The following is a 27,824-nucleotide window of genomic DNA, read 5'->3' on the forward strand; positions in this document are numbered from 1 at the left end:
GGTAGGTACACAAAGAGGTAACTAAGTTCCCGCGCCGATTCTTGGGTCCACTGGTCTTTTAACCAGCTCGCCCTCATCAGTTCCAGGTGTGCAGATTGCCGGTGAGTGATTGCAGCTGGTGGCTGCTGCAGGGCGGGTCCCTGGATGTGCGCACCCGTGGGTGTGTCCCGAGGTGCGCACAGACGGATGAGCGGCGTTGGCAGGAGCCTGAGCCGTAACATATCGGACACGAAAAAGAGCAGCATGAACTATGGTATCGCATGAAACAAGCAGTGACGAAAATAAATATGTTCCTACCTGCAAGTCTTGTCCGGAATAGTCCGTTTGCATCTTGGGAGAACAAACCTCGCAGTAAGCTGCGACCCCCCCTGTTATGACAGAATGACGCCAGCTATCCGTTTTCCCGCAATGGACATAGAGGAGATGGATGAAGGTACGTAGGAGGTGTTACGCGCAATGGAGGCTGAGACGCTCCGCCATTCCCCCATGGAGCGCCAGGATCTGATGTGGGGTCCCAACGGCAAGCTGGTTCTGATCAGCTCCGTGTGGCCCGGGGACTGAAGCCGTCCAGGACGCATCACTCCCACAGACTCCTCCTCCGGTACACAGCACACCACACTTTATGTTGGAACGGTTTCATGCAAGACTGCTTTCTCCTCTGCTGATGATAATTAAAATAATCTTACCTGCTCATCGTCCTCCTGGTTCTTGCATCTTGGGGTCACACTAACGGCAGCCATGCGAGTTCCTAACAAACGGGCCGAGCCGCATGTGGCCCACGGGCCGTATTTTGCCCAGGTCTGTGTTAGTCCTTAAAATAAACGTGTTGCTATGTGAGCAATATTATTTTGTGGTGTATGTATGTGGGAAAAGTCTACATAAATAAATACCACACTGACGGCGTTAATCAAAACTGAGCTTGATTACGAGAGTCTAATTAATTCATATCCGCCCCGCCGTCACAAGTCAGAAGCACTTTACTATTCAGCCTTGACGGCGGTCGCCCATTTAACATAGGGCTATTGCAGTTCTTTTTTATTCAGCTTTCAGTTCAGTTCAGTTTATTTGGAACGTGCGTACGATACATCTTTCCAGTTGTTTCATTGCAGCACGTCCGAAAAGGAGTAGGAAGAAGCTGAGCTTGTTTAATCCTACCTCTTTTCATACCATAGCAATGTTATCCCATGTCCTTGTTCCCTGTAACAAAACAGTGAATAAATAAATAATAAATAAATAATATACCATGGTAAGTAAAGAAAAAAATGTATACATAAATAATCTTTATCACAAAAGAGAAAAAAAGGGGTTCAAGATGTTCATCATAATTCTTGTTTTGGGTACTTTGTGAAGACTTATAGTTTGAACAGTCTCTTAAAGCAGTGGTCCCAAACCACCGGGCCGCGATTGGTACCGGGCCGCACAAGAAAAAGAAAAAAAAAGAAAAATAATATATATATTTTTTTTTTAATTAAATGTACATAAAAACAGATTATATACACCAAGGGTGCTCACACTTTTTCTGCAGGCGAGCTACTTTTCAATTGATCAAGTCGTGGGGATCTACCTCATTCATATATATCATTTATATTTACTTATTTATGAAATACCGTATTTTCCGCACTATAAGGCGCACCTAAAAACCACAAATTTTCTCAAAAGCTGACAGTGCGCCTTATAACCCGGTGCGCTTTATATATGGATAAATATTAAGATTCATTTTCATAAAGTTTAGGTCTCGCAACTACGGTAAACAGCCGCCATCTTTTTTCCCCGTAGAAGAAGCGCGCGGTGCATGCTGGGATATGTGACGTTTCATTTCCATTTGTGTGTTTATGTAAAGACCCCAAAATGGCTCCTATTAAGTGTGTTGTCTGTCTAATTATAAATAATGCAGACGAGGCGTGTTAACTGAGTTCTCAACGTTTACTCACAGCGTGCTAACTGCCAGCATACAACGCTTCTCAGGGCTACCGCGCATGCTCGTAACTATCGTTGCATGCTGGGTAGTGTAGTTGTAATATTTGCTAGCTCATAACAGCACATTGAGAGACACGCTTACGCGCTTAATTCAATACTCGCCGTCATTCCGGGTGGATTGACAAAAGACCTCCAGCCGCTAGATATTGGTGTCAACAGGGCATTCGAAGCTAGACTGCTAACTGCGTGGGAACAATGGATGACAGAAGGCGAACACACCTTCACTAAGACGAGGAGGCAGCGCCAGACGACGCCAACATCTGCCAGTGGATCGTAAATTTGCCCAACTTTTCACTTCGGACACCGAAGACGAAGGATTTACGAATGAAGAATAACTTCAGAAAGTGAGCGCTATGTTTATTTTGTGTGTTGTGACATTAACGTTCGAGCAACATTATGTTGCTATTGCTCTGCACTATTTTGAATTTTACTATGTTTGTGATTGCACATTTGCGTACATTTTGGGAGTGAACAGAGTTGTTAGAACGCTGGTTTTTAATATATTATTAAAGTTTGACTGACCTATCTGACTGTTTTTTTGACATTCCCTTTAGCGCAGCGTAGGCGCGGCTTATAGTCCGGGGCGGCTTATTGGTGGACAAAGTTATGAAATATGCCATTCATTGAAGGTGCGGCTAATAATCCGGTGCGCCTTATAGTGCGGAAAATACGGTATATGTTTTTGTTAACAAGTTAAAAGGTGTTTAATGATAATGCAAGCATGTTTAACACATATAGTTAATATTGTTAATACATTAAAGGTGTTTAATGATAATACAAGTTTGTTTAATACATATAGTTAATATTGTTAACAAGTTAAAGGCGTTTAAAGATAATGCAAGCATGTTTAACACTTATAGTTAATATTGTTAACAAGTTAAAGGTGGTTAAAAATAATACAAGCATGTTTAACACAAATAGTTAATATTGTTAACAACTTAAAGGTGGTTAAAGATAAAACAAGCATGTTTAACACATATAGTTAATATTGTTAACAACTTAAAGGTGGTTAAAGATAATACAAGCATGTTTAACACATATAGTTAATATTGTTAACAAGTTAAAGGTGGTTAAAGATAAAACAAGCATGTTTAACACATATAGTTAATATTGTTAACAACTTAAAGGTGGTTAAAGATAATACAAGCATGTTTAACACATATAGTTAATATTGTTAACAAGTTAAAGGTGTTTAAAGATAATACAAGCATGTTTAACACATATAGTTAATATTGTTAACAACTTAAAGGTGGTTAAAGATAATACAAGCATGTTTAACACATATAGTTAATATTGTTAACAAGTTAAAGGTGGTTAAAGATAATACAAGCACGTTTAACACATACAGTTAATATTGTTAACAAGTTAAAGGTGGTTAAAGATAATACAAGCATGTTTAACACCTATAGATTCCTTTCTTTCATGAAGACAAGAATATAAGTTGGTGTATTACCTGATTGTGATGACTTGCATTGATTGGAATCAGACAGTGGTGATGATAACGTCCGCATTTTCGAATGGAGGAGAAAAATAGTCCTCTTTTCTGTCCAATGCCACATGAAAGTGGTTGGTTTTTGGCATCTTATTCGTCCAGCTTCCGTACTCCGTTGTATACACTTTACAAGAAATACATTGTCGGCAAACTCCGTAGCTTGCTAGCTTGTGCACGCCAGCTTTGTGAGACTCTTATTTTGGTAGCGCAGGCAGGATGAAGCAGAGCTTTTATTGTGCAACTGTGCAGTCGGTCTTTGGAGTTTTGACGACAGGTACGGCGCCAGAGTCTGTTGAAATAAAGTGTTTCTCGCCTTCCAGTCGGTAATTTTAATGAGCTGGCAGCAGCCAGCGTCATCTCAGAAGACCCTCGGGTGCCGTGAATGTCAATCAAGTGACGAAAGTGACGTCATAGTGAAGATTTATGATCGCTCATTTTTAGGACTATTTTCTTAATGCCTGGCTGGTGATCGACTGACACACCCTCCGAGATCGACCGGTAGATCGCGATCGACGTAATGAGCACCCCTGATATACACTATGTATCAATGTATATCAATACAGTCTGCAGGGATACAGTCCGTAAGCACACATGATTGTATTTCTTTATAAAAAAAATAAAAATTAAAAATCCCCCCCCCCCCAAATGGCACTCCACCCCCCAATTTTCAAGCGTTGACCGGTCCGCAGCTACAAAAAGGTTGGGTACCACTGTCTTAAAGTGAATCATATTGGTGCTTTGTTGGATTTCTTTGCTTAGTCCATTCCATAATTTAATTCCACATACTGATATACTAAAGGTTTTAAGTGTTGTACGCACATACAAATGTTTTAAATTAGATTTTCCTCTAAGGTTATATTTCTCCGCTTTTGTTGAGAAGAATTGTTGTACATTCTTGGGTAGCAGGTTTTAGTTTGATTTGTACATCATTTTAGCTGTTTGCAAATAGAATAGAGTAGAATAGAATACAAAGTACTTTATTGATCCCTGGGGGAAATTCAGCACCACAGTTCGCTCACAATAGACAATAATAATTATAAATAATATAATATATATATTATATATATAATATATGAATAATATAAATATATTATACATATACTCTACATTTAAGTGCAGTCAAGAAGGAACATATGCATTATACAGTATAATCTCAGTAAAACTAAAATAATGCTATTTGTTATATATATATCATATATATTAATATTAATATATATATATATATATATATATATATATATATATATATATATATATATATATATATATATATATATATATATATAATGCCCCTAATCGTAGAATTTCAATATTTGTGATTCAATAAATAAAGTGTTTGTATGTTCTCTATATCCAACATTATGTATTATTCTAATTGATCTTTTTTGTAACACAATTAGTGAATGAATTGCACATTTGTAGTTATTTCCCCATATTTCTGCACAATAACTCAGATATGTAACACTAGTGAGCAGTAAAGAATATGAAGTGATTTTTGGTCTAGAACATGTTTTGCTTTATTCATTATATATGTTTCTTGCTACTTTGTTGTGTATTTTTTTACATGAGATTTCCAATTCATTTTATCATCTATTATTACACCCAAAAATGTGTTTTCTTTTACCCTTTCAATGTCTATTTGTATTTGTGTTTGACTTTCTCTTCTACTGTTACCAAATAGCATTATTTTAGTTTTACTGAGATTCAAAGATAGTCTGTTTTTCTCAAACCATCTTTTTCATTTGTTCATTTCTTCTGTTATTATTTGTATTAGCTTCTGTGTGTGTTCTCTCACAGTTGTATCATCTGCAAATAATGCTAACTTTAAGTCCTTTGTAACTTTACAAATGTCGTTTGTATAGAGATTGAACAAATTTGGTCCGAGTATTGATCCCTGAGGTACGCCACAAGATAGTTTCAGCTCTGTAGAAGTGTGTTCTCCTATCTTCACATATTGCTTCCAGTTGGTTAAAGGGGAACATTATCACTAGATCTATGTAAGCGTCAATATATACCTTGATGTTGCAGAAAAAAGACCATGTATTTTTTTAACCGATTTCCGAACTCTAAATGGGTGAATTTTGGCAAATCAAACGCCTTTCTAATATTCGCTCTCGGAGCGATGACGTCACAACGTGGCGTCACATCGGGAAGCAATCCGCCATTTTCTCAAACACAGAGTCAAATCAGCTCTGTTATTTTCCGTTTTTTCGACTGTTTTCCGTACCTTGGAGACATCATGCCTCGTCGGTGTGTTGTCGGAGGGTGTAACAACACGAACAGGGACGGATTCAAGTTGCACCAGTGGCCCAAAGATGCGAAAGTGGCAAGAAATTGGACGTTTGTTCCGCACACTTTACCGACGAAAGCTATGCTACGACAGAGATGGCAAGAATGTGTGGATATCCTGCGACACTCAAAGCAGATGCATTTCCAACGATAAAGTCAAAGAAATCTGCCGCCAGACCCCCATTGAATCTGCCGGAGTGTGTGAGCAATTCAGGGACAAAGGGCCTCGCTAGCACGGCAAGCAATGGCGGCAGTTTGTTCCCGCAGACGAGCGAGCTAAACCCCCTATCGACCCTAGCTTCCCTGGCCTGCTGACATCAACTCCAAAACTGGACAGATCAGCTTTCAGGAAAAGAGCGCGGATGAGGGTATGTCTACAGAATATATTAATTGATGAAAATTGGGCTGTCTGCACTCTCAAAGTGCATGTTGTTGCCAAATGTATTTCATATGCTGTAAACCTAGTTCATAGTTGTTAGTTTCCTTTAATGCCAAACAAACACATACCAATCGTTGGTTAGAAGGCGATCGCCGAATTCGTCCTCGCTTTCTCTCGTGTCGTTTTCGTCGGTTTCGCTTGCATACGGTTCAAACCGATATGGCTCAATAGCTTCAGTTTCTTCTTCAATTTCGTTTTCGCTACCTGCCTCCACACTACAACCATCCGTTTCAAAACATTCGTAATCTGTTGAATCGCTTAAGCCGCTGAAATCCGAGTCTGAATCCGAGCTAATGTCGCTATAGCTTGCTGTTCTTTCCGCCATGTTTGTTTGTGTTGGCGTCACTATGTGACGTCACAGGAAAATGGACGGGTGTATATAACGATGGTTAAAATCAGGCACTTTGAAGGTTTTTTTAGGGATATTGCGTGATGGGTAAAATTTTGAAAAAAACTTCGAAAAATATAATAAGCCACTGGGAACTGATTTTTAATGGTTTTAACCATTCTGAAATTGTGATAATGTTCCCCTTTAAGTAGCTTCTCACCCAGTTCAAGACCAACCCTCTGACTCCATACTTTTCTAATTTGTTTATTAAGATACTGTGATTAATTGTGTCAAATGCTTTTGTTAAATCCATAAACACTGCAGCAGCACATTTTTTGCAATCTATTGCATTGGTGATCTCTTCTGTTATTTTTTCGATTAATGCCATTGAGGTTTAAATAATGGCTCTCTATTTGTGGTGGTTGTCTTTGAGTATTCCATTTTTATTGATTAATTTGTCTAATCTGTTGCTAAACAGTTTTTCCATAATTTTAGAAAATTGTGGAAGTAGTTTTTTAAACTGGTGTTTGTCTCCAGTCTTATAAATTGGTACGACTTTTGCTATTTTAATTTTGTTTGGGAATTTGCCTGTTTGAAATGATAGGTTGCTGATATATGTTGAAGGTTCTGAAATCTCTTCAATAACCTTTTTTTATCGTTTCCATATCAAATCCGTTACAATCAGTTGAGGTCTTGGATTTACCTTTTTTCACAATACTGATAATTTAATTAGAATTTGGTGCTACACCTCTGACAATGTCATCTCAGGTAGGTCAACCATTTGTCCAAATGTTGTTCCTTCCACATTCATATATAGGCAAAGTGTTTTTATGTTTATGGAAGTTACTGGAGTATCCCAATACTTCTCAAAATTCCCCCAGTGGAGCCTCTCAACTTGCCTTTGAGTTATGTTCAGAGAATATTTTCTAACCTTGGGACAGAGTGAACTGTACATGAGCTCTCACTGCATGTGCAGTACGATATGTTCAAGGACAAAACAATGAATCCACCTTGTGTTTTCTGTCTCTTACAAATACAAACATATTGCATATACTTTAGGTTCCAGAGGAAGAGGATACCAGGAACGAATAAAGTACTATCCTATCCTTTAGATCAGGGGTTCTTAACCTATTTGACCTCATGGCCCATTTTTTCCACTACAGAAAGGCCAATGACCCACTCGAATAATAGTTAGTAATCTTACTCTTCACGGTAACCATACTTAATAATTACATCCAACCTACTCACAGTTTAACAGGATAAACCTTGTCAAATGATATGAAACCACGTGTTAATCACAGAGATTATTATCAAGGATTAGGCCAAACTGATTACAAACATAAATACTAATCATCCATCCATCTTCTTCCGCTTATCCGAGGTCGGGTCGCGGGGCAGCAGCTTAAGCAGGGAAGCCCAGACTTCCCTGTCCCCAGCCACTTCGTCCAGCTCCTCCCGGGGGATCCCGAGGCGTTCCCAGGCCAGCCGGGAGACATAGTCTTCCCAACGTGTCCTGGGTCTTCCCCGTGGCCTCCTACCGGTCGGACGTGCCCGAAAAACCTTCCGAGGGAGGCGTTCGGGTGGCATCCTGACCAGATGCCCGAACCACCTCATCTGGCTCCTCTCGATGTGGAGGAGCAGCGGCTTTACTTTGAGCTCCCCCCGGATGGCAGAGCTTCTCACCCTATCTCTAAGGGAGAGCCCCGCCACCCGGCGGAGGAAACTAATTTCGGCCGCTTGTACCCGTGATCTTGTCCTTTCGGTCATGACCCAAAGCTCATGACCATAGGTGAGGATGGGAACGTAGATCGACCAGTAAATCGAGAGCTTTGCCTTCTGGCTCAGCTCCTTCTTCACCACAACGGATCGATACAGCGTCCGCATTACTGAAGACGCCGCACCGATCCACCTGTCGATCTCACGATCCATTCTTCCCTCACTCGTGAACAAGACTCCGAGGTACTTGAACTCCTCCACTTGGGGCAAGATCTCCTCCCCAACCCGGAGATGGCACTCCACCCTTTTCCGGGCAAGAACCATGGACTCGGATTTGGAGGTGCTGATTCCCATCCCAGTCGCTTCACACTCGGCTGCGAACCGATCCAGTGAGAGCTGAAGATCTTGGCCAGATGAAGCCATCAGGACTACATCATCTGCAAAAAGCAGAGACCTAATCCTGCAGCCACCAAACCAGATACCCTCAACGCCTTGACTGCGCCTAGAAATTCTGTCCATAAAGGTTATGAACAGAATCGGTGACAAAGGGCAGCCTTGGCGGAGTCCAACCCTCACTGGAAACGGGTCCGACTTACTGCCGGCAATGCGGACCAAGCTCTGGCACTGATCATACAGGGAGCGAACCGCCACAATAAGACAGTCCGTTACCCCATACTCTCTGAGCACTCCCCACAGGACTTCCCGGGGTACACGGTCGAATGCCTTCTCCAAGTCCACAAAGCACATGTAGACTGGTTGAGCAAACTAATCAACTACTAAGCAAATACTAATCAAATATACTAAAAAGAAGGGCCTGATAAAAACTGATGAAAATGTTTTGTACATACCAGAAGACTCCCATCAATTAAGTAGGAGAAGGACTGAATCTTCTATCAATCTGACCAAAAAAACGAAAAGCTGTGAAAAAAGATCAAAGTGTAGCAATTCCCTGTATGTGCTAAAATAAATACATTTTCTCTAAATTAATGAAAAAGAATAGGACTATATGTCTTAAATAAACTGTTTTAAAATACAGCTTTAGTCATATTTTTTTGCGCATAAACTTCTCTTTGACTTTAGCTCCCGAAATCTTATGTTTAGTTGATATTATCATTACTGCCGCAAGTGGTGGAAAAGTATATTACAACTGAGTACCATTGCGGCCCATACGAACCACAGCTGAGAAACAGATATTATTTGGCGGCCCACTAGGGGGTGTTCACGGCCCAACAATGGCCACTTTGGTTAAGAAACACTGCATTAGAAAGTCTTAAAATGAAAGAACCAGGGAGGACTCATTCCTGCAAAAAGGAGGGTCTCAACAATTCCTAAACCTTTAGTAGCCTCTGTGTATGTGGCGTTCTAAGTCCATTAATTTGACGGTTATGTGATTATGTGTAACTGTTCATAACTTTTATGGACAGAATTTCTAGGCGCAGTCAGGGCGTTGAGGGGATCCGGTTTGATGGCTGCAGGATTAGATCTCTGCTTTTTGCAGATGATGTGGTCCTGATGGCTTCATCTGGCCAGGATCTTCAGCTCTCACTGGATCAGTTCGCAGACGAGTGTGAAGCGACTGGGATGAGAATCAGCACCTCCAAGTCCGAGTCCTTGGTTCTCGCCCGGGAAAGGGTGGAGTGCCATCTCCGGGTTGGGGAGGAGAACCTGCCCCAAGTGGAGGAGTTCAAGTACCTTGGATTCTTGTTCACGAGTGAGGGAAGAGTGGATCGTGAGATCGACAGGCGGATCGGTGCGGCGTCTTCAGTAATGCGGACGCTGTATCGATCCGTTGTGGTGAAGAAGGAGCTGAGCCGGAAGGCAACGCTCTCAATTTACCGGTCGGTCTACGTTCCCATCCTCACCTATGGTCATGAGCTTCGGGTTATGACTGAAAGGACAAGATCACGGGTACAAGCGGCCGAAATGAGCTTCCTCCGCCGGGTGGCGGGGTTTCCCTTAGAGATAGGCTGAGAAGCTCTGCCATCCGGAGGGGGGGGGCTTAAAGTAAAACCGCTGCTCCTCTACATCGAGAGGAGCCCGATGAGATGGTTCAGGCATCTGGTCAGGATTTCCCTCCGAATGCCTCCCTAGGGACAGGTAGGAGGCCACGGGGAAACCCAGGCCACGTTGGGAAGACGATGTCTCCCGGCTGGCCTGGAAACGCCTCGGGATCCCCCGGGAGGAGCTGGACGAAGTGGCTGGGGAGAGGGACGTCTGGGCTTCTCTGCTTAGGCTGCTTCCCCTGCGACCCGACCTCGGATAATCGGAAGAAGATGGATGGATGGATGGATGATTATGTGAGATCTGGATTTACAGGAAATGAAACACTCCGATACATCTGCTTTAACTTAAAAGTGTTTTAAAGTCCACCCAACCGTCTATCCATTTTCCTCAGCGTATTCATGTCGCAAGGATCACAATCCCAGTAGGAAAGGCCATGCTTCCTGATCTCCAGCCCCCTCATCGAAGTGTTTTTAGGCCAGCTGAGAGCTAAAATCCCTGCAGCGTGTCCGAGGTCTGTTTTACGTTGTAGACAGTAATCACAGTAAAAAGACAACACATCAGGTAAACGTATCTCCAAGACTAGTCAAGACCAGCTGCATTATCAGGGATTCCTTCTCTAAATGCACACCACATTTCGGACACACTCTAGTTTGATGAGAGTTGCGGTCTCTCATGTTCCACCGCTTCTCTAGAAGGCGTTTCCTCTCCAGCTTATATGACATCTGTCACCACAAACTAAGCCTCTTCACACAGCGTGCGGGGCACCGCAGAAACGGCATACCCTGAAACAGCACGCCACCCAAAGCATAGAAGCCACAGAAGCCACAGAGGTCACAGACGAGACTATTATGCTGATTATCGGTCCTGCTAAACACCGACATTTATTTAATAATACCACCTTAACATTTGACAACCAAACAATTACACAAGACGAATCAGTAAAGAATCTGGGTATTATCTTCGACCCAACTCTCTCGTTTGAATCACACATTAAGAGTGTTACTAAAACGGCCTTCTTTCATCTCCGTAATATCGCTAAAATCCGTTCTATTTTATCCACTAGCGACGCTGAGATCATTATTCATGCGTTCGTTACGTCTCGTCTCGACTACTGTAACGTATTATTTTCGGGTCTCCCTATGTCTAGCATTAAAAAATTACAGTTGGTACAAAATGCGGCTGCTAGACTTTTGACAAGAACAAGAAGGTTTGATCATATTACGCCTATACTGGCTCACCTGCACTGGCTTCCTGTGCACTTAAGATGTGACTTTAAGGTTTTACTACTTACGTATAAAATACTACACGGTCTAGCTCCGTCCTATCTTGTCGATTGCATTGTACCATATGTCCCGGCAAGAAATCTGCGTTCAAAGAACTCCGGCTTATTAGTGATTCCCAGAGCCCAAAAAAAGTCTGCGGGCTATAGAGCGTTTTCTATTGGGGCTCCAGTACTATGGAATGCCCTCCCGGTAACAATTAGAGATGCTACCTCAGTAGAAGCATTTAAGTCCCATCTTAAAACTCATTTGTATACTCTAGCCTTTAAATAGCCCCCCTGTTGGACCAGTTGATCTGCCGTTTCTTTTCTTTTCTCCTCTGCTCCCCTTTTCCTTGAGGGGGGGGGGGGGCACAGGTCCAGTGGCCATGGATGAAGTGCTGGCTGTCCAGAGTCGGGACCCGGGGTGGACCGCTCGCCTGTGCATCGGCTGGGAACATCTCTGCGCTGCTGACCCGTCTCCGCTCGGGATGGTGTCCTGCTGGCCCCACTATGGACTGGACTCTTACTATTATGTTGGATCCACTATGGACTGGACTCTCACAATATTATGTCAGACCCACTCGACATCCATTGCTTTTGGTCTCCCCTAGAGGGGGGGGGTTACCCACATATGCGGTCCTCTCCAAGGTTTCTCATAGTCATTCACATCGACGTCCCACTGGGGTGAGTTTTTCCTTGCCCTTATGTGGGCTTTGTACCGAGGATGTCGTTGTGGCTTGTGCAGCCCTTTGAGACACTTGTGATTTAGGGCTATATAAATAAAGATTGATTGATTGATTGATTATACGCTGATATTTTGACAGAGATGAAACGTTGGCCGGCACATAATCCCACATTGCACTGTCCCACAGGCTGAAACATAAGCATTGTATACATCCCCACTAGTGTTGGGCGATATGGCTCAAAATCCATATTGTGATAGTCTGTTGCGACAAAATATTATTTGGTATGTAAATGATAAAATTGAAGCATTTCAGGCTGCTGACATATGTGGTAACATAGAATGTTATTTACAATTGTATTGATGTGTCATAACTATTTGTAATCTACTTGCTAATTTTTACTGTTAATACACTGAACAAAAATATAAGCGCAACCTAACCCTAACACACAAAAGTACTATTCCTCTCAAATATTGTTCACAAATCAGTCTTTTAGTGAGCATTTCTTCTTTGCCGAGATAATCCATCCCACCTCACAGGTGTGGCATATCAAGATGCTGATTTAGCAGCATGATTATTGCACAGGTGTGCTTTAGGCTGCCCACAATAAAAGGCCACTCTGTAATTCTCAGTTTTATCACACAGCACAATGTTTTGAGGGAGCGTGCAGTTTGCATGCTGACTGCAGGAATGTCCACCAGAGATGTTGTCCGTGAATTGAATGTGCATTTCTTTACCATAAGCCGTCTCCAAAGGCGTTTCAGAGAATTTGGCAGTACATCCAACCGGCCTCACAGCCGCAGACCATGTGTAAGGAGGTGGCTCTCCTAAACCAGCCACCCGTACAGCTGCTACAACAATTGGTTTGCATAACCAAAGTTCAATCTACACTTCTGTTAAAATGATGAGCACTTAATTCTTCTGTTGTTTTGATACTTCACATTAGTTGTGCGCAATACTACAAATTTGGATATCAATCCAATACCGAGTAGTTACAGGGACAGTTTTGGCCCCATATCAATGTTAATACTAATACTTCAAATGTTCAAGACAAATGAATAATTACATCCATCCATCCGTATTCTACCGCTTGTCCCTTTTTGGGTTTGATAAAAATTATAATAGGACAAAAACACTTTATTGTGCTGTAAAAATAACAAATACTGTAAAAAATTAAACTTCTATCACCATTCAATTTAGTTACATACAAAATGTAAAATGGTCAATATTGGTCCGATATCAGCAAAAAACAAGTATGATATTATATCATCTTGTCCGTAAAATGATATAAGCGCTCGAATACAAGCAGTCCTGCATGGTGTTTACTTGTGAAATGTCAAGACGTGGTCCTTGGGTTGTGTTTTTCCGGAATGCAAAGGAAAGTTGGCGCGGGCAAGACGTGAATGTGAGTACATTTTTATTTTAACACTAAAAAACTACAAAAAGGAGTACAAACAAAAGGCGCTCACAGGCGGAGATAAACTTGGCTAAGAAAACAAAAACTAGGACAGAGGCAAAACTATGGACGTGAAACTAATAAACACTTACTGTGACGAGAGCAAAACAAAAACTTACGTGGCATGGCATGAAGCAAACACTATGGAATAAGCAGGGCATGATAATGACAGAGGTAAACAGCGTTAGAAAGGACAGATAGATATGATAATGTCACCAGGCCGACTGCCTGGCAAGAATAAGCTTAAATACTGGTGACATGATTAGTGAAAACAGGTGCGTGACTCAAAATGTGAAAACGTGAGACAGGTGCATGACATGAGGATGTGAACCAGGTGAAACTAATGGTTACTATGGTGACAAAGCAAGGGAGTGACGACAAGTACTAAAAAGTGTCCAAAAACCAAGCAAAACATAACTAAACAAAACATGATCACAGACATGACATGAGAAGCTCGACAGCCAGTTAACATCAAAATATCCTCCAATATAAACACGCACAGTTGGTCTTTTGGTCTTGTTTTGTTGTTGTATTTTAGTGAAGTCATTTGCAGAAGAAAAACATTAGACTCGGTAGCAGCTACACAACAGCTAAGCACACAATAGCACACAAGCTAGACATACATAATAGGTGTCTTTAATTACACAATATTGCCGTTTAAAACACAACATTTGTCAATATGAACAAGTAGATAATAATTATAGTTGCATATTACTCACAGATGCAAAGTCCTCCAAGCAGCAACCTATTAGAAAGTATCCATTGTATGGGAAGTAAAATAAAAAAAATAAAAAAATACATATATATATATATATATATATATATATATATATATATATATATATATATATATATATATATATATATATATATATGTATGTGTGGGGAAAAAAATCACAAGACTATTTCATCTCTACAAGCCTGTTTCATGAGGGGGGGTACCCTCAATCGTCAGGAGATTTTAATGGGAGCATTCGCATACCATGGTTTATATAGGGCACAGAGTGGGTGGGTACAGGCTGGCCTAGGGGCGTGGTGATTGGCTCATGTGTTGCCTAGGAGGTGTTTCCGTCTATGGCAGCATGTTGTTACAATTTCGCTGCGCTTGTTGAGGGATGACAGGTCTGGACGGTAAATAATAAACAGTTTCTCTTTCAAGCATAGGTTGCATCTTTTATTACCACTATTGTAAGGTGTGCTGGATGCAAGAATTTGCCATGTTATTGAATATTCAACATTATTGTCTTTGAGGTCCCAAATGTGTTTGCTGAGTTCTGTGGTATTTCGCAGGTTTTTGTTCCTGAAAGAAGCCTTGTGATTGTTCCATCTGGTTTTGAATTCTCCCTCGGTTAATCCTACATATGTGTCGGATGTGTTAATGTCCTTGCGTATTACCTTAGATTGGTAGACAACTGATGTTTGTAAGCACCCCCCGTTGAGAGGGCAATCAGGTTTCTTTCGACAGTTACATCCTTTGTTGGTTTTGGAGTCGCTCTGTCTGGGGGTCGACGGCTCATTTGCAATTGTTTTGTTGTGGTTTGAGATGATTTGTCGTATATTGTTCATGCAGCTGTAGCTCAATTTAATGTTGTTCTTGTTGAATACTTTTCTTAGGGTGTTGTCTTTGGGAAAGTGTTTGTCAATCAGATTGAGGAATTTGTGTCCAATGTTCGTTGAGACGTTTTTGCTGTATGGGGGGTTGTACCAGATGATGTCGTTTCGTTTTCTGTTCTTTTTTGGCTGGTTTCCTGGCGTGGGTTCATAGGTGAGGGTGAAATTGTATCCGCTTTCATCAAGGGCTTTTTGGTACGGGGGGGTTGCTTGGTCAAATTCAGCTTTGCTAGATGACAGCATCGATAGCCTTTTATTGATTCCGGTAGGTATTCTTTTCGTGGTGGTGGGTGGGTGGTTGCTGTCATGGTGCACGTATTGGAGTGTTGTGTTGGGTTTCGTGAATGGTTGGTAGCTGTTATTTCTCAGGTTGAAAGTGACGTCAAGGAAGTTGACGGTTTGCTTGTTGGCTATATATATATATATATATATATATATATATATATATATATAAATCTCCTGACGATTGAGGGTACCCCCCCTCATGAAACAGGCCTGTAGAGATGAAATAGTCTTGTGATTTTTTCCCACACATACATATATATATATATATATATATATATATATATATATATATATATATATATATATACAAACCCTGTTTCCATATGAGTTGGGAAATTGTGTTAGATGTAAATATAAACGGAATACAATGATTTGCAAAGCATTTTCAACCCATATTCAGTTGAATATGCTACAAAGACAACATATTTGATGTTCAAACTGATAAACTTTTTTTTTGTTGCAAATAATCATTAACTTTTGAATTTGATGCCAGCAACACGTGATAAATAAGTTGGGAAAGGTGGCAATAAATACTGATAAAGATGAGGAATGCTCATCAAACACTTATTTGGAACATCCCACAGGTGTGCAGGCTAATTGGGAACAGGTGGGTGCCATGATTGGGTATAAAAACAGCTTCCCAAAAAATGATCAGTCTTTCACAAGAAAGGATGGGACGAGGGTCACCACTTTGTCCACAACTGCGTGAGCAAATAGTCAAACAGTTTAAGAACAACGTTTCTCAAAGTGCAATTGCAAGAAATTTAGGGATTTCAACATCTACGCTCCATAATATCATCAAAAGATTCAGAGAATCTGGAGAAATCACTCCACGTAAGCGGCATGGCCGGAAACCAACATTGACTGACCGTGACCTTTGATCCCTCAGACGGATCTCTAAAGGATATCACCACATGGGCTTAGGAACACTTCAGAAAACCACTGTCACTAAATACAGTTGGTCGCTACATCTGTAAGTGCAAGTTAAAGCTCTACTATGCAAGGCGAAAGCCATTTATCAACAACACCCAGAAACGCCGCCGGCTTCTCTGGGCCCGAGATCATCTAAGATGGACTCATGCAAAGTGGAAAAGTGTTCTGTGGTCTGACGAGTCCACATTTCAAATTGTTTTTGGAAATATTCGACATCCTGTCATCCGGACCAAAAGGAAAGCGAACCATCCAGACTGTTATCGACGCAAAGTTCAAAATCCAGCATCTGTGATGGTATGGGGGTGCATTAGTGCCCAAGGCATGGGTAACTTACACATCTGTGAAGGGGCCATTAATGCTGAAAGGTACATACAGGTTTTGGAACAACATATGCTGCCATCTAAGCGCCGTCTTTTTCATGGACGCCCCTTCTTATTTCAGCAAGACAATGCCAAGCCACATTCAGCACGTGTTACAACAGCGTGGCTTCGTTAAAAAAGAGTGCGGGTACTTTCCTGGCTCGCCTGCAGTCCAGACCTGTCTCCCATCGAAAATGTGTGGCGCATTATGAAGCGTAAAATACGACAGCGGAGACCCCGGACTGTTGAACGACTGAAACTCTACATAAAACAAGAATGGGAAAGAATTCCACTTTCAAAGCTTCAACAATTAGTTTCCTCAGTTCCCAATCGTTTATTGAGTGTTGTTAAAAGAAAAGGTGATGTAACACAGTGGTGAACATGCCCTTTCCCAACTACTTTGGCACGTGTTGCAGCCATGAAATTCTAAGTTAATTATTATTTGCAAAAAAAAAAAATAAAGTTTATGAGTTTGAACATCAAATATGTTGTCTTTGTAGTGCATTCAATTGAATATGGGTTGAAAATGATTTGCAAATCATTGTATCCTGTTTATATTTACATCTAACACAATTTCCCAACTCATATGGAAACAGGGTTTGTGCATGTACATATACAAATACATATACATACATACACTCATGCATATAATCACGTTTCATCAAACGAATATTAGCGTTGTTGCCCTAGGGGGAACTGGGTAACACATGGCACACTGACAAAGCTTAACCTATAATTACTATAACAATCTACAAGGTTAATACAGTTCCCTTTTCCTTCTTCCCCTCCATTTGTCTGCTTTCTTTTGTATTTCAAGTTATCATTACATATATGTATTGTTGCATTTGAAACAATTGTATTGTTGATAATAGAGGTAAATATTGTTATTATTCATTATCAATAGTTGTTACAGTTATTGTTGTGTTTGTTGTTGTTGTTGTTGTCTCTCTGTATTATCCCTCTAGTGTCCCCACAATTTCCATTTCCTTACTTAATGAGCTCCCAGGTCAACCGAACTCAAAGCAAATAAGATTGTTTCATGGGAACGAGAGACAGCTGTCAACATCTGCTTGTGGGCCAAGTATAGTTCATGTGGAGGGTTGTGTGGCTCATCTGTGCTGAATTCTACATGCCTAATCAACAACAACATAAAACTCATTAAATGTGACAGTATAAGTTCTAAAATTACTAATTAACTTTTCAAATCCTTGTTGGATCTGCACGACCCTGTGACGTTCCAATATAACAGCCATGCAATAAATGTTGGGTTTTCAGCAACAATTAGATGTTTTTATTGTGTGTACTAAATGTTTGATACGGGCGAAGGACACAAGGACATGACGTCCACAGTTTCCAAAAACAATGTTAAATGTCGACTTGTCAGACCACAGAACACTTTTCCACTTTGTATCAGTCCATCTTAGATGAGCTCGGGCCCAGCGAAGCCGGCGGTCGTTTCCGGGTGTTGTTGATAAATGGCTTTCGCTTTGCATAAGAGTTTTAACTTGCACTTACAGATGTAGTGACCAACTGTAGTTACTGACAGTGAGTTTCTGAAGTGTTTCTGAGCCCATGTGGTGATATCCTTTACACACTGATGTCGGGTTTTTAATGCAGTACCTCCTAAGGGATCCAAGGTCACGGGCTTTTAATGTTATGTGCAGATTCGCTGAACATTTTGATGATGTTACAGACCCTAGATCAGATCTGGGCAAATTAAGGCCCGGGGGCCACATGCGGCCCGTTAAGCTTTTCAATCTGGCCCGCCGGACATTCCCAAATAATTTTTTTTAGATGTTTAAGATGTAAAGTGTAGCTGCCATTATGATGTGCAGTGATGTTTTCTAATGACCGTAAGTCTTCAACTATACTAAGTATTTCAATAGTTGGAATCTGCACTTTTGGATGCTACCTCAGTAGAAGCATTTAAGTCCCATCTTAAAACTCATTTGTATACTCTAGCCTTTAAATAGCCCCCCTGTTAGACCAGTTGATCTGCCGTTTCTTTTCTTTTCTCCTCTGCTCCCCTTTTCCTTGAGGGGCGGGGGTGCACAGGTCCGGTGGCCATGGATGAAGTGCTGGCTGTCCAGAGTCGGGACCCGGGGTGGACCGCTCGCCTGTGCATCGGCAGGGAACATCTCTGCGCTGCTGACCCGTCTCCGCTCGGGATGGTGTCCTGCTGGCCCCACTATGGACTGGACTCTTACTATTATGTTGGATCCACTATGGACTGGACTCTCACAATATTATGTCAGACCCACTCGACATCCATTGCTTTCGGTCTCCCCTAGAGGGGGGGGGTTACCCACATATGCGGTCCTCTCCAAGGTTTCTCATAGTCATTCACATCGACGTCCCACTGGGGTGAGTTTTTCCTTGCCCGTATGTGGGCTTTGTACCGAGGATGTCGTTGTGGCTTGTGCAGCCCTTTGAGACACTTGTGATTTAGGGCTATATAAATAAAGATTGATTGATTGATTGATTGATTGATTGATACCAGTTACTATGGTAATGCAATTAGTTACGTGGACCCCGACTTAAACAAGTTGAAAAACTTATTGGGGTGTTACCATTTAGTGGTCAATTGTATGGAATATGTACTGAACTGTGCAATCTACTAATAAAAGTTTCAATCAATCAATCAAACTATGGTAATCTAATTAGTTACTATGGTCATCTAATTAGTTACTATGGTAATCTACGTCACAGCAGCTCAGACGAGGCACCAAGCAGTGTGGGCGGGAAGCGTTTCCACAGACGCGGAAGGAGATTTTCACAACACATTTCTAAAGCTTAGTGATGTAACAGATATATCAGATTGTAGGTGGGTTTGTTTTGTACCCTTCGCGTTCATATTTCACTGTTTGTTGCATTTTTGTTGCGTTTCACTTGATTGTAAAATATGTCGATCGAAAGGGGGTGTGACATTCATATTTTGTCAATATTCAGTGTTTTATCGTTCGTAGAAAAATGAAAAATTCCATTGTTTTTTAAGGCGGTCTGTCATAACGTTTTTAGCATTCAATCCGACATTATTGTGATGTTTTGTATTAGTGTTCCTAAAAATAGATACACCGGCCCCCAGGCCTGCCTTAGATGATGAAATTCCTGAATTCCTTGCAATAGCTGGTTGAGAAATGTTGTTCTTAAACTGTTCAAAAATTTGCTCACGCATTTGTTCACAAAGTGGTGACCCTCGCCCCCATCCTTGTTTGTGAATGACTGAGCATTTTTATGTGGTGTACAATTACACTCATATTTTAGTGGCGACGGTATTATTTAGAGCTTGAGTAGTTTATTTGCCAAACAGACCTGAGGTTCCAATGGAAGCCATGCATGTTCGGCTAAATGGTGACTCTGACTTGTGTAACTGTGAATGTGAATATACAAACCCCGTTTCCATATGAGTTGGGAAATTGTGTTAGATGTAAATATAAACGGAATACAATGATTTGCAAATCCTTTTCAACCCATATTCAGTTGAATATGCTACAAAGACAACATATTTGATGTTCAAACTCATAAACATTTTTTTTTGCAAATAATCATTAACTTTAGAATTTGATGCCAGCAACACGTGACAAAGAAGTTGGGAAAGGTGGCAATAAATACTGATAAAGTTGAGGAATGCTCACCAAACACTTATTTGGAACATCCCACAGGTGAACAGGCAAATTGGGAACAGGTGGGTGCCATGATTGGGTATAAAAGTAGATTCCATGAAATGCTCAGTCATTCACAAACAAGGATGGGGCGAGGGTCACCACTTTGTCAACAAATGCGTGAGCAAATTGTTGAACAGTTTAAGAAAAACCTTTCTCAACCAGCTATTGCAAGGAATTTAGGGAGTTCACCATCTACGGTCCGTAATATCATCAAAGGGTTCAGAGAATCTGGAGAAATCACTGCACGTAAGCAGCTAAGCCCGTGACCTTCAATCCCTCAGGCTGTACTGCGTCAACAAGCGACATCAGTGTGTAAAGGATATCACCACATGGGCTCAGGAACACTTCAGAAACCCACTGTCAGTAACTACAGTTGGTCGCTACATCTGTAAGTGCAAGTTAAAACTCTCCTATGCAAGGCGAAAACCGTTTATCAACAACACCCAGAAACGCCGTCGGCTTCGCTGGGCCTGAGCTCATCCAAGATGGACTGATGCAAAGTGGAAAAGTGTTCTGTGGTCTGACGAGTCCACATTTCAAATTGTTTTTGGAAACTGTCGATGCCGTGTCCTCCAGACCAAAGAGGAAAAGAACCATCCGGATTGTTATAGGCGCAAAGTGTAAAAGCCAGCATGTGTGATGGTATGGGGGTGTATTAGTGCCCAAGACATGGGTAACTTACACATCTGTGAAGGCGCCATTAATGCTGAAAGGTACATACAGGTTTTGGAGCAACATATGTTGCCATCCAAGCAACGTTACCATGGACGCCCCTGCTTATTTCAGCAAGACAATGCCAAGCCACGTGTTACATCAACGTGGCTTCATAGTAAAAGAGTGTGGGTACTAGACTGGCCTGCCTGTAGTCCAGACCTGTCTCCCATTGAAAATGTGTGGCACATTATGAAGCCTAAAATACCACAACGGAGACCCCCGGACTGTTGAACAACTTAAGCTGTACATCAAGCAAGAATGGGAAAGAATTCCACCTGAGAAGCTTCAAAAATGTGTCTCAGAATCAGAATCAGAATCAGCTTTATTGTCATTACGCAAGGTAACGAGATTGAGGCCATTCCATACAGTGTGATGTGTGCATGCTAGAAAAACAATGTGCAAATATATAAAAATATAAAAAAATGTAGAAGTGCAATGAATATGGTGTGAAATGAATATATACATGAAAAAACAAAACAAAAACAGGGTGGTAAGTGGAATGGGTTATTGCACCGAAGAGAAGGCAGTTATGAGGGACAATGGGGCAGTCCGTTCAGGATGGTTATGGCCCTGGGGAAGAAGCTGTTCTTTAGCCTGTTTGTTTTGGTTTTAATGCACCTGTAGCGCTTCCCAAACGTTTACTGAGTGTTGTTAAAAGGAAAGGCCATGTAACACAGTGATGAACATGCCCTTTCCCAACTACTTTGGTACGTGTTGCAGCCTTGAAATTCTAAGTGAATTATTATTTGAAAAAAAAAAAAGTTTATGAGTTTGAACATCAAATATCTTGTCTTTGTAGTGCATTCAATTGAATATGGGTTGAAAAGGATTTGCAAATCATTGTATTCCGTTTATATTTACATCTAACACAATTTCCCAACTCATATGGAAACGGGGTTTGTATTAGGGGGCCTTTGCCAAGGGTGCCACTGAAGTTTATTAATATCAGGGGTCTCACACTCAACTTACCTGGTGGCCCAGGAGGTAGAGTCCGCAATAGTCATGATCATGAATTAATAAAAGTTCATTTTATTTTTTTATTTACTTTTCATACATTTATAAAAGTAATCATCATATTCTCTTCATGTCATATTAGGCTGCAGTGTTGCTGTTTTTAAGTTAGAGCTTTTCTCCAATCAGAATTAAGCCAGCTTGTTGCCAGCGCTGTGTGAATTCTGCCGGAGGACTTCTGAGTCAACATTAGCGGCGGCTGTGAAGTTTACCAAACGGAGGACATTCAGTTAACAGACAGTTGCGATAGCCGATCAGATCACAACTTTTTGACAGTAGCCCATCTAGGTAGCCTCACGTTGAACGTGACTGTGATTGGATACTCACTTGTCACTCCCAAGTATCCAATCACAAGTTGTGATTTACGAAAGCAGAAAGCGGCACCGGAGCCATACCCGGCCAGCGGAGAAATCAGCGGTATTCACTTTTTTTTAACCAACAAAGAAGCAGAGCAAAACGTTGATTAGGTGGCAAATATAAATTTGCAAGGGCATTTTGAAGAAGGATATTTAAAGAGAAACTAGAGCTTGTGAAACGAGGTCGGCCGACCCCGGGAACGAGTTTAGCTGTCCTGGCGGTGAAATGGTTTGCCCGCCACTTCCACTTGAATCAACCAACTACGAGCGGTGTTGAATGTGACTGTGATTGGATACTCACTTGTCACTCCCGAGTATCCACTCATAAATTGTGATTTACAAAAGCAGAAAGCGGCACCGGAGCCATACCCGGCCAGCGGAGAAATCAGCGGTATTCACTTTTTTTTAACCAACAAAGAAGCAGAGTAAAACGTTGATTAGGTGGCAAATATATATTTGCAAGAACCATCAAAGAAGCAGAGCAAAACGTGGATTAGGTGGCAAATATATATTTGCAAGGGCATTTTCAAGAAGGATATTTAAAGAGAAACTAGATCTTGTGAAACGAGGTCGGCCGACCCCGGAAACAAATTTAGCTGTCCTGGCGGTGAAATGGTTTGCCCCCCACTTCCACTTGAATCAACCAACTACGAGCGGTGTTGAATGTGACTGTGATTGGATACTCACTTGTCACTCCCAAGTATCCAATCACAAGTTGTGATTTACGAAAGCAGAAAGCGGCACCGGAGCCATACCCGGCCAGCGGAGAAATCAGCGGTATTCACTTTTTTTTAACCAACAAAGAAGCAGAGCAAAACGTTGATTAGGTGGCAAATATAAATTTGCAAGGGCATTTTGAAGAAGGATATTTAAAGAGAAACTAGAGCTTGTGAAACGAGGTCGGCCGACCCCGGAAACGAGTTTAGCTGTCCTGGTGGTGAAATGGTTTGCCCGCCACTTCCACTTGAATCAACCAACTACGAGCGGTGTTGAATGTGACTGTGATTGGATACTCACTTGTCACTCCCGAGTATCCACTCATAAGTTGTGATTTACAAAATCAGAAAGCGGCACCGGAGCCATACCCGGCCAGCGGAGAAATCAGCGGTATTCACTTTTTTTTAACCAACAAAGAAGCAGAGCAAAACGTTGATTAGGTGGCAAATATATATTTGCAAGAACCATCAAAGAAGCAGAGCAAAACGTGGATTAGGTGGCAAATATATATTTGCAAGGGCATTTTCAAGAAGGATATTTAAAGAGAAACTAGATCTTGTGAAACGAGGTCGGCCGACCCCGGAAACAAATTTAGCTGTCCTGGCGGTGAAATGGTTTGCCCGCCACTTCCACTTGAATCAACCAACTACGAGCGGTGTTGAATGTGACTGTGATTGGATACTCACTTGTCACTCCCAAGTATCCAATCACAAGTTGTGATTTACGAAAGCAGAAAGCGGCACCGGAGCCATACCCGGCCAGCGGAGAAATCAGCGGTATTCACTTTTTTTTAACCAACAAAGAAGCAGAGCAAAACGTTGATTGGGTGGCAAATATAAATTTGCAAGGGCATTTTGAAGAAGGATATTTAAAGAGAAATTGGAGCTTGTGAAACGAGGTCGGCCGACCCCGGAAACGAGTTTAGCTGTCCTGGCGGTGAAATGGTTTGCCCGCCACTTCCACTTGAATCAACCAACTACGAGCGGTGTTGAATGTGACTGTGATTGGATACTCACTTGTCACTCCCGAGTATCCAATCACAAGTTGTGATTTACGAAAGCAGAAAGCGGCACCGGAGCCATACCCGGCCAGCGGAGAAATCAGCGGTATTCACTTTTTTTTAACCAACAAAGAAGCAGAGCAAAACGTTGATTAGGTGGCAAATATGAATTTGCAAGGGCATTTTGAAGAAGGATATTTAAAGAGAAACTAGAGCTTGTGAAACGAGGTCGGCCGACGCCGGAAACGAGTTTAGCTGTCCTGGTGGTGAAATGGTTTGCCCGCCACTTCCACTTGAATCAACCAACTACGAGCGGTGTTGAATGTGACTGTGATTGGATACTCACTTGTCACTCCCAAGTATCCAATCACAAGTTGTGATTTACGAAAGCAGAAAGCGGCACCGGAGCCATACCCGGCCAGCGGAGAAATCAGCGGTATTCACTTTTTTTTAACCAACAAAGAAGCAGAGCAAAACGTTGATTAGGTGGCAAGTATAAATTTGCAAGGGCATTTTGAAAAAGGATATTTAAAGAGAAACTAGAGCTTGTGAAACGAGGTCGGCCGACCCCGGAAACGAGTTTAGCTGTCCTGGTGGTGAAATGGTTTGCCCGCCACTTCCACTTGAATCAACCAACTACGAGCGGTGTTGAATGTGACTGTGATTGGATACTCACTTGTCACTCCCGAGTATCCACTCATAAGTTGTGATTTACAAAAGCAGAAAGTGGCACCGGAGCCATACCCGGCCAGCGGAGAAATCAGCGGTATTCACTTTTTTTTAACCAACAAAGAAGCAGAGCAAAACGTTGATTAGGTGGCAAATATAAATTTGCAAGGGCATTTTGAAGAAGGATATTTAAAGAGAAACTAGAGCTTGTGAAACGAGGTCGGCCGACCCCGGAAACGAGTTTAGCTGTCCTGGCGGTGAAATGGTTTGCCCGCCACTTCCACTTGAATCAACCAACTACGAGCGGTGTTGAATGTGACTGTGACTGGATACTCACTTGTCACTCCCGAGTATCCACTCATAAGTTGTGATTTACAAAATCAGAAAGCGGCACCGGAGCCCTACCCGGCCAGCGGAGAAATCAGCGGTATTCACTTTTTTTTAACCAACAAAGAAGCAGAGCAAAACGTTGATTAGGTGGCAAATATAAATTTGCAAGGGCATTTTGAAGAAGGATATTTAAAGAGAAACTAGAGCTTGTGAAACGAGGTCGGCCGACCCCGGAAACGAGTTTAGCTGTCCTGGCGGTGAAATGGTTTGCCCGCCACTTCCACTTGAATCAACCAACTACGAGCGGTGTTGAATGTGACTGTGATTGGATACTCACTTGTCACTCCCGAGTATCCACTCATAAGTTGTGATTTACAAAATCAGAAAGCGGCACCGGAGCCATACCCGGCCAGCGGAGAAATCAGCGGTATTCACTTTTTTTTAACCAACAAAGAAGCAGAGCAAAACGTTGATTAGGTGGCAAATATAAATTTGCAAGGGCATTTTGAAGAAGGATATTTAAAGAGAAACTAGAGCTTGTGAAACGAGGTCGGCCGACCCCGGAAACGAGTTTAGCTGTCCTGGCGGTGAAATGGTTTGCCCGCCACTTCCACTTGAATCAACCAACTGCGAGCGGTGTTGAATGTGACTGTGATTGGATACTCACTTGTCACTCCCGAGTATCCACTCATAAGTTGTGATTTACAAAACCAGAAAGCGGCACCGGAGCCATACCCGGCCAGCGGAGAAATCAGCGGTATTCACTTTTTTTTAACCAACAAAGAAGCAGAGCAAAACGTTGATTAGGTGGCAAATATAAATTTGCAAGGGCATTTTGAAGAAGGATATTTAAAGAGAAACTAGAGCTTGTGAAACGAGGTCGGCCGACGCCGGAAACGAGTTTAGCTGTCCTGGTGGTGAAATGGTTTGCCCGCCACTTCCACTTGAATCAACCAACTATGAGCGGTGTTGAATGTGACTGTGATTGGATACTCACTTGTCACTCCCGAGTATCCACTCATAAGTTGTGATTTACAAAATCAGAAAGCGGCACCGGAGCCATACCCGGCCAGCGGAGAAATCAGCGGTATTCACTTTTTTTTAACCAACAAAGAAGCAGAGCAAAACGTTGATTAGGTGGCAAATATAAATTTGCAAGGGCATTTTGAAGAAGGATATTTAAAGAGAAACTAGAGCTTGTGAAACGAGGTCGGCCGACCCCGGAAACGAGTTTAGCTGTCCTGGTGGTGAAATGGTTTGCCCGCCACTTCCACTTGAATCAACCAACTACGAGCGGTGTTGAATGTGACTGTGATTGGATACTCACTTGTCACTCCCGAGTATCCACTCATAAGTTGTGATTTACAAAAGCAGAAAGTGGCACCGGAGCCATACCCGGCCAGCGGAGAAATCAGCGGTATTCACTTTTTTTTAACCAACAAAGAAGCAGAGCAAAACGTTGATTAGGTGGCAAATATATATTTGCAAGAACCAACAAAGAAGCAGAGCAAAACGTGAATTAGGTGGCAAATATATATTTGCAAGGGCATTTTCAAGAAGGATATTTAAAGAGAAACTAGATCTTGTGAAACGAGGTCGGCCGAGCCCGGAAACAAGTTTAGCTGTCCTGGCGGTGAAATGGTTTGCCCGCCACTTCCACTCGTATCAACCAACGACGAGCGGTACCAATGGCTTTACAAATTGAGAGTTCAAATATATTTTTTCACATTCAATATGTTTTTTACAATTATTTTAGTTTTGACAGTACCACGTCCGATGCGGGTTTATTGATTTTTAAATGTGCCAAAAAATTCCCGTTTTGTAGTGACAAATTGAGGTGATTCAATGCCCAGTAGCCTCACGTTGAACATGACTGTGATTGGATACTTGTCACTCCCAAGTATCCACTCACAAGTTGTGATTTACGAAATCAGAAAGCGGCACCGGAGCCATACCCGGCCAGCGGAGAAATCAGCGGTATTCACTTTTTTTTAACCAACAAAGAAGCAGAGCAAAACGTTGATTAGGTGGCAAATATAAATTTGCAAGGGCATTTTGAAGAAGGATATTTAAAGAGAAACTAGAGCTTGTGAAACGAGGTCGGCCGACCCCGGAAACGAGTTTAGCTGTCCTGGCGGTGAAATGGTTTGCCCGCCACTTCCACTTGAATCAACCAACTACGAGCGGTGTTGAATGTGACTGTGATTGGATACTCACTTGTCACTCCCGAGTATCCACTCATAAGTTGTGATTTACGAAAGCAGAAAGCGGCACCGGAGCCATACCCGGCCAGCGGAGAAATCAGCGGTATTCACTTTTTTTTAACCAACAAAGAAGCAGAGCAAAACGTTGATTAGGTGGCAAATATAAATTTGCAAGGGCATTTTGAAGAAGGATATTTAAAGAGAAACTAGAGCTTGTGAAACGAGGTCGGCCGACCCCGGAAACGAGTTTAGCTGTCCTGGCGGTGAAATGGTTTGCCCGCCACTTCCACTTGAATCAACCAACTGCGAGCGGTGTTGAATGTGA

The sequence above is a fragment of the Nerophis lumbriciformis genome, linkage group LG23, assembly GCF_033978685.3.
Source record: "Nerophis lumbriciformis linkage group LG23, RoL_Nlum_v2.1, whole genome shotgun sequence".
NCBI classification, from domain to species: Eukaryota; Metazoa; Chordata; class Actinopteri; order Syngnathiformes; family Syngnathidae; genus Nerophis; species Nerophis lumbriciformis.